Below are 12201 nucleotides of genomic sequence, written 5' to 3'. Positions count from 1 at the left end.
CTAAATGTCAATGTGAATACGAGAGACAGGACATTGACCACGTATTGTGGCAAAGCCTGTTATTTGAAAGTCGGAGAACCACCCTCATCTGAAAATTACAGAAAATTGACTACTCTCTTCCATTCTCAAACAGCGTTACACTTCATAAATCCGCAGTAGAGACTTGTCGCGTCGTTTATACGTTCCTAAAAAGTTGTAAATTATCTGTCCAGAATATTGTGGCTTGTTGATAACTTTCTGTACATATGATATAATGCAAAATGTAATGTAACCTCAAGAAAGATTAAAATTGATTGAAATAAAATTTTAAAGTATTAAATGTACTTCATTAGTATTAGCATCAAATATCTATAATAGTAAGAAACTGTAGACTGCATTCAGAAAATAAAAAGTAAGGGAACAAAGAAGACGTAACATGCAAATACGTAGAAGATAAAATTGCTCATTTTGGAGATAGAATACCGAACGGACTGTTATACAACGTGTCCCAAAAATGTCTTGCATTCCGAAAATGGGGGTTTCCTAAGATCATTTGAAGTAACTTTCTTCTTAGCGAAAATGCAATCCGCGGCTTTGTTTACGAACTTTTGGCGAAAAACAATGGCCAATGCGAGACGAGATCAGCTGGCGCGAGACGGCCGAGCCAATTTGCTTCGTGCTCTCGTTGGTTGGGCCGCCTCGCGCCAGTCGAGCTTGCATCTTATTGGTCAGTGTTTTTTGTTAATAACTCGTAAAAAGCCGCGGATCGCATTTTCGCTACGGAAAAAGTTACTTCGAATGACCTCATGAACTCCCTATTTTCGGGTTGCGAGACATTTTTGGGACACCCTGTATTTTTAGAATCATCGATCTTGATAAACTCAATCACAGTTCAATAATTAACACGTTCCAAGTGTGCAAGTTGTTCGTAATATCAATGCTTAATATGAAGGACATTTTTATGGAGACAAGGCGGTCAACAGGATCACTACATCATCTTTTATTTGTCCGCGAGGCGGCCATCATATCTGGATATTAAAATCGGCGGAGGCTGTAGAGGGGACTAAAGTGTGGGAAACTAATAGATTTTCCTTTATGACGTCGTTGCGGAGCTGCAATTCACATACCAATCGTTAATATTGAACTGCGTTAAAAATTTATTTTGTTGGTCAAGAGCGTATTGGTTAATCGGAAAACTTCGTCGACTGGGGACTTTTAGGTAAAATAAAAATTTTCTGTGGCAATTGTAAGAATGGAAATTTCATTGTTTTGATATTTATAGACTTCTCAAAATATCAAAACAAAAATAAATAAAGAATAAATAAATAAATGAAAATAAATAATGTAATTAATAACTGATATTTATTACGGATCACTGGATGTAAGATTTGTAAAAAGATTGTGGATTTTCAGGTAAAATAAAAATTGTCTGCGTCACCTGCAAAAAACAAGAAACAAGTAGAAGCTCCTATTCTTCTAAGAGATCTTTGAATTCGTTTAATTTTATTATCGATTTTAACTTCATCTACTTTATATTTCTTTTACTGTAAATCCATAAAATCTATTCAGATGTAATTATCTTTGTACTATAATTAAAATTAATTCGAATTATACTACTGTTTGGTGGTATCGAAGCACTATAATTTAACGCTTTTATGAACACAAGCTGAATGCATCTACCTGATTATATTTTAAACAGTAACCAGAAAACGAATTTTGTCACTATTCACAAATAGTCGGCATATTCTAAAATAATAAGAACGAATTATATAACAAAATGAACAAGCTTGAAGAATCATTTAAACACTGTTAGCTGATTTTATGATCACAAAAATTTCACAAAGTTGAAGTGATTCATTTGGTGAAACAATGTTGAAAAATTACCCTATCGACCCCACAAAATTTTTAATCTAAAAAATAATTGTATTACCTAAATCTAGTGTTAACAATCTGTTTTTCTGAAAGAACGGACTTGAGGTATAACAGAAAGTCATCCATCACGCCAGTCACCGCACAAGGGACATGTGATGCACAACAGCTGCTACTGTTTGCTGTACCGCAATAAACAGCAAGATTTTCTATTTTTTTTTTTAATTAAAGATTTTACGTCGCATCAACTGCATATAGTTACAGCGTATAACTTTCAGGATTTCGATTTCTTTAATAAATTCGAATAGATCTTGTATTTTATCTCTGTCAAGGTTATTCATCACTGTGTTCTCTATTTATATCACGAAGCACGTCACGTTTTGATTCCTTTTAAAAATAAATTGCAATATTATTACGTAAAAAGACGAAACTTGCAAGAGGAGAGTAAACATTTGAGAAATAATTGGGCGGTCTGGAAGTGGAGGGATCGACGGAGGTAAATTGGATCGCAGGATGGAACTCGGCCAGGCCGATAACTTCGGCGCGTATTAGTTGCAGTTGCAAGTGGTTTTTGCGCGGCCGCTTATTGAAAGCAATCCGATCCAGAGAAAAACGGGTCCGTTGCCGGGGACTACGTAATCCACAGCAATTTTTTCTCCCCGAGAAGTGACCGTGTTATACCAGCGACCCTACGAGACACGAAGCTGCAAATGTCGCATTGTGGACCGGCCAATAAAGTCGCTCGTTCGCCCACACAACACCGGAGGGCCGTCTCGCGACGGAGAAAGAAAGAGGAGCGGGTTACGACGAGGAACGAAGAGAGTGGAAGCTTAGAAGGCACTATTGGAAACGCGCCTTGTCGTAAATGCCTCGACTTCGCGTCGTTTCTTTCTCTTTCCTCGTCTTCTTTTTTCTTCCCCCTTTTTTCCCCGGCACGAAGCCGAAGTGCTTCTTGCTCAAAGACGCAAGGTCGGCTCGTGGGTGGCAACGATAATAATTATTGCCGGGGGTTCCGAACGATCGATCGACGATCTCGGATTTGCCAGTGAGATCTTCGCGATCTCCTTTATTTCTTGTTGGAACGCAGCTTTATCACCCGGGCCTGGGCTTCGAAGCGTTTTCAGCATCCGGTCGAACAAAAAGAGCACAACGGGTGGCATATACACAATTTTGCATTTAATACCCGCTGTACTTTATGCTGATCAAGAATTCAGCCTCTCCCCGCTGCAATGTGAAATTTTTACGACGGCATAGTTTTCTTCGGCGTGTCTTCGGCGTTATTGAACATCACCGGCAAAGGATGATCCGTGAAATGTTTCTCTGTATACGTCCACCTCGAATCGTAAGATTCGATTATTTTTATCGATCGAACCGGAAAGATAATAAAAAGGCCGTAAAACACCGAACACGACCGATTTTCTCCACATAACGCGCGCGAAATCTGTGGAAAGGTGTCGTGTGCGATTAACCCCTGCTCGACATCGGTCGAAGGGATGATCAGCCTCTTCGACGTTTTAAATAACACATTTGTTTCCTTCGAATTTACTTTACATGTCCATCGTCGTATATAAATTGTTTTACGATACTCTTATTAATTCCGTGATTTTTATGACGAATAATATCGAACAACGTTTGCCTAATCTGTTCACAGAGACTGCATTTACTAATTTAGTAACGTATCCTGTATTATTTATAACAAGCAGACTATCTGTTTTCTGCATTGGCGATCCAAATGAGTGCTCGTGATTTTAAACAATAGAACAGTTAAAAATGATTATGAACGTGGATACATTTATCTGGAATTTATTAGATCTCCTAAAGAGAGAAATGAATTACAATATCTTACATTTAATACGAATAATTTTTGTTCTGCACAAAAATCAGCATTGTATCGTTCACTGTAAGTAAAGACAATCAACGTACCAGGAATTTATTAAAATAAAAATCGGTTGATTATCATTTTACTTTGCCATTATGATTATGAAAGTGACTAAGCAATAAAAGTGACTAATCTGTGTTACTCCATAACGATGACAAGACTAAATTTATGTAGATCTTTTTCCATTTTCATTGTATAGCATGCGAGCGTGCAATAATCTTCCTAATTTGAGCAATGAAGCCAAAAGTTTTCTCACATAATCTATTAAATATGAACGTCATTCGTTTCTTCTAAATCAAAATAAAATTTGATTTGTCTGCTATCAAACTCTACGAATGAAATTACATTATGACATATACACAAATAAGATCAAAAATTGGCTCGTTTTATCGGGGGAATTATTAACCCCAAAACGACCCCTTCTACTTTTCAGCATAAATAACCTTGTGGAGTTGCAGGCGACCCAAAATAAAACCTTAAAAATTAAACTATTATTTATTATCTTCAAAATACAAAGAAAAGCAATGCAAAATCAATACAAACTTGTAAAAGAGATTTTATACATGAATGAATGATTTAGTATTTACACGTTTGCAGACAAAAATTTTGTAGGTTCGCCGACAACCCCGTGCGGTCGTGCTAGGATTAAGAATGAAGTAATGCAAAAGGTTAATATGAAAATCCATAACGCTAACTTCCAGATCCATCATTTCCGTATCCCATGATCGAAGGACAGGCCGTTTACATTTTTCTGCAGGCACGATAAATATTCCGGCAACGTCGCCGCGCATTAGTAGACCTTAACAGTAGGAAGCGATCTGCAAAGACGATCGTCGATGGGGAGACAGAGAGAAAGAGGGAGAGAGAGGGAGAGAGAGAGAGAGAGAGAGAGAGAGAGAGATTCGAGCCGGTATACGTGGCAAAGGGTCTCCGTGCGTTGGTCGCGTGTTATACGACCGGGCTTCGATCTCGCGGGCGGGACAGTTACGAACCGTGATAACTTATTAGGCAATTTGTCCGCGCGGAAGAAGAAAAATCGCGACGGTTAATCGATTCCCGGATCGGCGTTCGGCTGGATGCGCAGCGACGAGGACGGCGACGACGACGTCGCCACGCCGACTCGTGGGTAGAACGCGTCCGCTTCCCGAATGCTCGTCGATCGCAATAACCGTCGATCGATCGCGCAATTCCGATTTTTCGAAACGGCCGATCGTTTCGCGTGCCACGGCCCGCCGAGGAGAGGTTTCTTCGGCGACTTTTTCCGCGCGATCCTCGCAAACTTCCACCGAGATCCTCGGACCGTGATAGTAATAATTGTCGTACGTACGACCGGCCGATTCCGCAGTGCACGGTGATTTGGAGAGCGTTTTTTCGTAACCAAAGTTAGAAAGACATATATTGGAATTTTTCAACACAATATAATCAATAAACATTTCTAATATGTATAATATAAAATAACACGTATGTATGTATTTATGTATAACTATGTGTAATTAGAACTATAACTATTATAACTGTAATATAAAAATAATATATTATATCTAATTCAATGTGTGTCTGTGTGTGTGACCAAGTTGAATATACCCAATTTTCTCTCTATTATACCCGAAATACACACAAAATTGACCAAATTCGTTCGCTATACGAGACGACGAAGGGGGCTATTAAGAAATGGAAGTGACCTCAATGTCTCTAAAAATAAATAACATGAAAATAAATATTTTTTTGTGGCATCCTGTCAGCTCCATTGAATCATTCAACGTTGTCCTTAAAACATTTGACGTATCTTTGATGCCGAAGATATTTTAGATGCAAACGTTAGGTGACTGACCTTGTATACGTACAATATAACATATTTACATATATGTATATAGTTATATTTAAATAGTTTATACATTTTACATACGTACCGTAATATCTATACAATTTTATTAAGCCTATAACGCTTAAAGTATTAGAAGTTTTAGAAGGTTTAAGGTGCGCTTAAGGAAGGGTCATTTTGTATTCATGTAAGAAAAAGTGCTATAAATATTATTTTTTCCGTTCGAGGTATATGTATTTACGCAATACTGTTAAATCATACAGTTAGGTGCCCATTGATGCAACAATAAAATATAAAAACATACGTTCAAAATTCAGTGGACATTTCTTGTGTACAGTAAATTCCCCTAATTGACCCACAGCTTGGAAACGAAAATAAACAATTTAGGAAGAGGAGGTACGATTATTCGAACCTTGCGGCACGTTTTTACAGTGGTTGACAATCGGTAACTACAAAAACGAGCTGCTAGGCTCGAATAATCCTGTCTCCTCTTCCCAAAAAGCTGAGGGTCAATTAGGAAAAATTTACTGTATATCTTATCTTCGTAAGTCCAATCTTCGTAAAAGCATGACTTCAAGATCCAAAATAATACATAATTGAATTCCTAATGAGTAGGATAGAACGATGTACGACCTTTTTCCACCTAGCATGCATACCCATTCGTTCCACTATGGATGGCCGGTTTCCCGATCCTGCCGAGCCGCTGCACTCCGACCTGTCGCGAGGCCTCCGATACTCCTCGACTTTTACTCGGCCGTTTGCTGACGAGTATGGAAACTCGTGGGTGACAATGACAATAATTGCGCGGCCGAAGCGTATGCATCGTGTCGCGCAGCCTCCGGGACAGTTTCAGAGCCGATCGTCGCGACGATCGTGAACGAGACGGCCGGAACAACTCGTGCACGGGTTACCCCAAGATTCGTGGGTGACAGTAACGACGCCGAGTTTACAGCGGCGACGGAGAATCTATCGGGCACGCCGATCGGCGTACCTCAACGTCGGTTTATTCGCACAATTTCGCCGGACGATGTCGCGATAGATCCCTGACTTAACACGCTCGCAGATCGGTCGGCTAGGCTCGCGCCGACGGAAAAACAATGAATTTTTCGAGAGAGGCGTTAAACGATTTTGCGATGCTGACGCTGTTTTCAGCGGAATCGAAATATCCGTGAATGCTGGTGCAAAGTAGGGATGCCGATTTAGAAGCGATCTTTGAAAGATCGATCTTTCATGGGCATCCCTCATGCGAGGTGATACGCCATTGTTGTCAGAGTTACATATTATGTTTAGCAGAAATTGTTTCGGGATAAAAAAGAGCAGATTGCGACAATTTTTGTATTTTTCGTACATGTGTTAATGTGTCTGTGTGGCGAGATTTATGTCCATCGCGCCACAACTTGAAAAATTTCAGGAAATTAAAGTATTTTATTTATTCAAATTAAAATTCATAGGTTAAGTTGTATAGCAGCATTTATTTTTTCAGCATTTCCACGTCTTGCGGATCCTAATATAATTAGGAAGATACAATTGATTGGCGTACAAATTAATTTTCAAATCTGAGCAAATCACTCTGTCACCCACGTATGCGTGACGTGACAATCTAAGTGTTAAGTTTATTGTGATACAAGTCTTTCGATTCCTAAATTGCGTTCTTTTAAAAGTGAGAAAACATATAAATAGGCTACAATATTAGGTTTCAAAATGACCGGTTTCAAGTTTTTTTGTTTTAAATTAGCTGAAATTATGGAGACATTTTCATAGAAAATAGTTGATTAAGTTTTTTAATTTGGGCATACATTGCAATTAAAATGGCGAAGAGTCCAAATAAATACAGCTTTTTCATCGTTATAAAACAACAGTAGTTACTTTTAAGGCTCGATAGGTTTAGTGTTAAGGGGGTTACAATTTCATTTTTTGTAAGTTTGGGTAAGGGGTTTTGGTAAGTTTTTTTGGTAAGGGGTTTGCTAATACACTTCTGCTAGCATATTTATTCGAACATCAGCATATTGATTATTTCGTCGTCACAATTTACGTCTATGTGTTTCATTAATATTCACTTCGAATATGTATAAATAGTTGAAAACTTTAAGATGCATTCATGAAATATAAATTAAAGGAATAAATAAGATACAATATTCGAATAGAAAGTAAAATTTTTCATTTGGCGTAGTGAATACCGAAGGGTTAGGTATAATATTATAGTCAGCTATAATATTAGTTTTTTATCATCGATCTTGATAAACGCAACCACAGTTGAATGACCAATTCATTCAAAGTGGCTAGGTTGTTCGTGCCCGTGCTTCATATGTAACCTTTGAAATACCGGATCGCTATAATCGAATGAAAATCAATAGACACTTCTAACGTTCGCATACTTGAATTTGTACGTGAGTTGCTTCCCGCGTGTCTTTAAAAAGTATCGATATAATCAGTACTATAATAGATATAATATGTACTATTTAAAAAGCTGCATCATTTTCCTCGTTGAATTATTCTTCTTGAGTATAAGACTAGACACGGAAATCATGCTTGCAGATTTATGCCATACGTTAATCATCATCACGAAAAAATTAATGAATGGAAGAAGTAGCAGCTATGCTAATATATCAATCTAAAATATCGATATCCCTTGAAAATCGATAAAAATCGAACAGGTCAAATAGTAACATGTTTGCTGCTACATCATGGTTGCAAAAATACCATTATTTCAAAGCGATTTAGTCATGGAGATACTGAAACTTGAAAATTATAACTGATTAATATACTAATAGATTTTATGCATCCACGGCAAAAATAGGTTGGAACAGTAAAGATATTAGAAACATGTATGAATGTGGAAATGTTTCTCTGAGATAATTACTTGAGATAAGTATTAGCGGAAGGAGGAAACTTTTCTGCTGATTCAGAATCTTGTCTGTTGAATATAGTGATTGTTTCTTTAATCCTCTTGCATGCTAGAAATCTCTAATAAAATAAAACGTGTTTGAATATCTCACAACATAAAATCTCTAAGTCTGATCGACGAATAATATCACCCATAAATGATGTAAAACGAGGTGGTAATCAACGTGTTAACAGATAATGTTGCTTCATCGTGCGAAAACTGCAACAAATCATCTACTGCCAACCTGTCAAAAGTACTACGCCCTTTTGTAATAAGCACAAATCGACAGAGAAAACTTAACAGATGAACAGCTAATGATAACGTCGCCAGTAACCTAATTGTTGATGCAACGTAAAACCGCCGATTAAAAAGGAAATAATTTTATAATCGGTGTTCACATATGCTTTTTACGCTGTCAGAATTTCTCGAAAGGTTTATAAATGCCTCCACGTTGGCAAGATCAGACCTGTGGGCTGATTTTCATTAATCCCGAAGAGCGACGTCGTCGAGTGAATCCCGCGGCATCGAGATTTATTCTGGCACGCGCGATTCCAGCAGCCAGCAGGGATAAAAAAACGATGCAAATCAGCGGAGGGCTTACGGCGTGTATCGACTAAAAAAATTCAAATTTGGTCGCGTGTCCCCGTCGCGCGTTCCGCGTTGCAGAAGCACGAGCGGGACTGCTCGGACCGGAGGAAAAAGAACATTATTCAAATTCGTCGCGTGGAGATTAGAATTAGAATCGTCGATTTTTGGACGCGTGCCTGCGCATCCGAGGCTCCCGTCCGAAGGGAAAAATAAAAGAGAAGAGGAGAGGGCCGTCTGAGACGGGGCGGAAAGAAAATATTCAAATTTTCGGCAGGAGACACGAGCCGGAAGTAGCGCGCGCTTTTGTGGCTTCCTGATTTATTTGCATGCCGCGATAGATACACTGGCGCAACGTTCCCGGGATTATAATTGTAGTCGGGAACGCCGACAAGAGGCTGGAACGTGCGCGCGGAATTTATTTCCATCTTTAACGAGAGTCGGGGAACCACTTGAAAACCGCGCGAAGAAATATGCGTTTAATTAGATGGCAATCGCGCGGCTTCGCTGAAACGTGCGCTGCCGATTTTTTGTGACATTCCTCGAACGAAGGGAATCGAGAAAATTAGTCGAATGGAACAGTTTTATCGAAACCGAATCCATCGCAGATTTGACGATTGCAGATTTCCCTTTGCAATGACTCCATAAAACCTGGCACATTATTTTCGCTACAATAATGTAAGGTGCGCCGTGAATGCTTTAAATTAATATTATTATTAATTAATTGATGGATATGAATCCTTGTTATAAGAAGAGTCCTAAGGCTAAATATGAGATACCTCCCAATGACATCAAATACATAATAAAGTTATCTCTAAAACGTGCAAATGAAATAGAAGAATCGAACAAATCTTGAAAAATTATTAACATTGATGAAGATACGATATGAGGAGTTAATTCGGACATAAAGTAACCGAGAGAGACCAAAAATTAGAATTATTCCCTATTCGTCTTCCCTAAAAACGTCTTTTAGAAACAAGTTTTAGAAAATCATTTTTCAGGAGAAGTTACAATTTTTAATTAGAAACGTTTCAGATTTCAGTGTTTTAAAAAAAAGAAGTAGGTCTTTAGTTCGTCGTCGAATCATGCAGGAACATCTTAAGATCAATTGAACGATAGAGTGTTGCAACTATAAAATGAACATATATTTATTACTGTCCGAGTTTTTCTTGCGTAGTTATAATCGTTTAAATATCAACAATTTCTCAAAAACCTTTCCAAAACATGCATGATAAAAAGATTGTATAATACAATGATGTCTAACGTATTGTCTCCCACAACCATGAGTTTTTATAACAATCCAACGACTTTTGACTTGGATTCAAAGGAATAAAATAACAATAAAGGAATAAAATAATATAGAAACGCGGCAGAAAGAAGCAACGTTATACCGACAATCTGCAAAAATCAACGCATCTGTCAAAGGTTTACGCGTGCGATTTTTCAACGTCTTCCCCAGTCGTTTATGCGAAAGTCGCATATGTTCGTTTACGTGCACATAGCCCAGCGCATGACTCGAATAACCGTTACAAAGCCCGAGGAAAGCGAAATCGAAAATGATTTATACGGTGATAGCCGTTACGCGTATCCGAGAAATCAAACGCGTCGATGGGGCACACCTCTTCTAAAGGGCGCCCTATGTTTCCGTCCGCACCACCAGTACCTTTCCCTATGCAAATTCAGCCCTAGATCCATAGCAGCACGCGACCCGAGGCCGGCTTGAATTCAAATTTAAATTTCCCGCTGGTAGCCTATCCCGCGATTTTGCATCGTTAATTTTCATGTAAAGCGTGCACTTGTTACTCCCTAACGTATGGGGCACAGTGAAAAAGAAATACCTGACCGGCATACGAAGAAGTGGAGGGTTTCCAATCACTGCACACATCGCTTTCATTTTCCGTTCGGTGATAATCCGCGACCCCTAAATTTTACCCGCACAAACGATTCGATGGATAATCGGAATAAAATCGTTGGAGAAAAAGGCACTGGCTAAAAATAGATGTGTATGTTCGAAAAGGGAGCTGACTGTACTATGTGACAGTTTATATATTTAGTTCGAAGAATAAAACATTAGAGCAGTGGCACCGGTTACTGTGGGGTGCCTAATTGCTGTGCACGTGGTTTGTTTTCACAATTTTTGAAACATATTTTCACACAATTAACTTTGTATTTATACAATAAGACATATTAATTTTTTTTATTCAAAGATAAATAAAAGAATAAATTACACTTTTGGTGCACCTTTCTTAAAGTAAGCATTTAATATTTGACAGGCATCTTTTGAATGAATCTCGATACAAAATGTAAGAGACGATGCATCTAAATTAGCTTTAAAATACTTGGTACCAATTATTTTTATAACGTGTTGTTATTCATTTTCTCTGCTAGATTTTCGATTGATGTCGACAACAATAAATTATGAACTCTCTAAATTGTTTATACGATTTCAAAATATTAAAAAGTGTATTATATCACTCGTGCAGAATACTAAGAAAAATATACCAACAGAATAATACCAACAGAACACGTCGCGAATGACTAGACTACAGAATTTATGCATTTAAGACGAAGATGAGTAGGCGCAATTTAAAACGGTGAAAATATTAAAAGAAACTAAGAATGTTGATGTTATCAGTTTGAATCTATTAAAATGACTAAAAACAAAAAAAGCTTGTGCCTGACTCCTAAGACTCTCCAATCTTTATTTTGCATAAAGATCCGCAGTCCACTAATGACCACTATATCGATGCGAGTCTAATCCTTAAAATGAAAAATAAAAAAATATTCATCGTCGCCCATAGCACAACCACTTCACCAAATTTGAAAATCAAATAATAAATCAAATAATCAAATAAATCAAATAATATCAAAAGAAATAAAGAGACGATTCTGGAAGACGAATATTCGAAACAATAAATAGCACTCTGACAAATCTCAGCTTTCTAGTTTCATTTCCGAAAAGGGTATGGCAAACCAATTCGCCGGGACTTAATCCAGCGAGGGTCAAATCTGAATAAAAGTCTGCCGGCAAGCAGATGGGCAGCGACGTTGTCGCAGAAAAACGTGGAGCTCCCCCTCGAGAAGTAGCTCGAAATCCGCGTTCCAGCTTTTCGCTTTACACGAGGAGAAGAATTTTCGGTTGGCGTCGGTACGCATTCTTAGGAGAGTCAAACGCGGTTCTGT

At 38.1% G+C, this 12201-nt stretch overlaps 1 long non-coding RNA gene across 1 annotated transcript in view; it reads left to right on the top strand.

Annotated features, from left to right (window-relative positions):
• The window catches only part of LOC143258893 (uncharacterized), a 251218-nt gene that overhangs the window by 152536 nt on the left and 86481 nt on the right, over positions 1-12201 (top strand). The window lies entirely within an intron of this gene.

The sequence above is a fragment of the Megalopta genalis genome, chromosome 2, assembly GCF_051020955.1.
Source record: "Megalopta genalis isolate 19385.01 chromosome 2, iyMegGena1_principal, whole genome shotgun sequence".
Lineage (NCBI taxonomy): Eukaryota > Metazoa > Arthropoda > Insecta > Hymenoptera > Halictidae > Megalopta > Megalopta genalis.
This window is presented reverse-complemented; position numbering and strand designations above follow the sequence as displayed.